Source organism: Lipotes vexillifer, unplaced genomic scaffold, assembly GCF_000442215.2.
Source record: "Lipotes vexillifer unplaced genomic scaffold, Lipotes_vexillifer_v1.1 scaffold308, whole genome shotgun sequence".
Taxonomy (NCBI): Eukaryota; Metazoa; Chordata; class Mammalia; order Artiodactyla; family Lipotidae; genus Lipotes; species Lipotes vexillifer.
This window is the reverse complement of record NW_006792985.1, coordinates 3,632,456-3,633,329: the sequence shown is the minus strand read 5'-3', so window position 1 is coordinate 3,633,329 and position 874 is coordinate 3,632,456.

Genomic DNA, 874 nt, shown 5'->3' with positions numbered 1-874 from the left:
CCCCCCGCCCCCGCCCCCCCCCCCCCCCCCAGAAGGCCTCACGGGGTCCTGCTTGGTTACACTGGGACAGTCCTTTACAATCCCTCTCCCTCCAAGGGCAACAGAGACTTGGCAAGCTGAGGAGCTCCCGGCATGTTTCCATGTGAGAGCAGTAGCCTAGGTCTGGGTTGTGGAGGAAGGAGTGGCTGAGCCTCTAGGATTCTCAGTCATCCTCGTTGTCCTCCTCTCCAAGTGGCTGCTATGAGGCAGACAGAGGCGAGATAGGGCCTGACATTTGGGGCAAGGCGCCTTCTGGCGCCTCGCTGGCCCTTGTCCCATGTCCTTTCCTGGAAATAACTTTGCTCCTCATGACCAGCTTGTTAAAGAGACCTGACATCAGGTCCCCACTTTGGCTTCTAGCTCTCACTTTCTCCTGCTTCTTCTGTTTCTTCTTCTCAGCTTTTTCCTCCTTGATGCTGCGGAGCTTGGCCTTGATGCCCATAGGCTGACAGGGTCCACAAGTCAGTAGAAGGGAAAGAACCTAAGGCACAGAGTATAACCCAACATGTGAACTGGATAGAAGCGGTTTTGAGGAAGATGGAATTAATTGGTTTTCATTTTCCCAAATCCTCTCTGCTGGGGCTACTAAAAGTATGCGTTTTGACACAAATCTACAGAGAAAGAGACAGAAAAAGAGTAGAGAGATTTTGGAAACACGGTTTACTGTCATCTCCTTCTTAGAGGTTCGCCACATACACCTTCGTAATAAAGCCTGAAAACAATGTAACAGTAACGAAACCTATCTCATTTTATTACCATTTCCTATAAAATTTTAAGAAATCAGTATCTAATGAAATAGACACTGGAAAACACTGTTCTCTGTCTGCTTCATCCT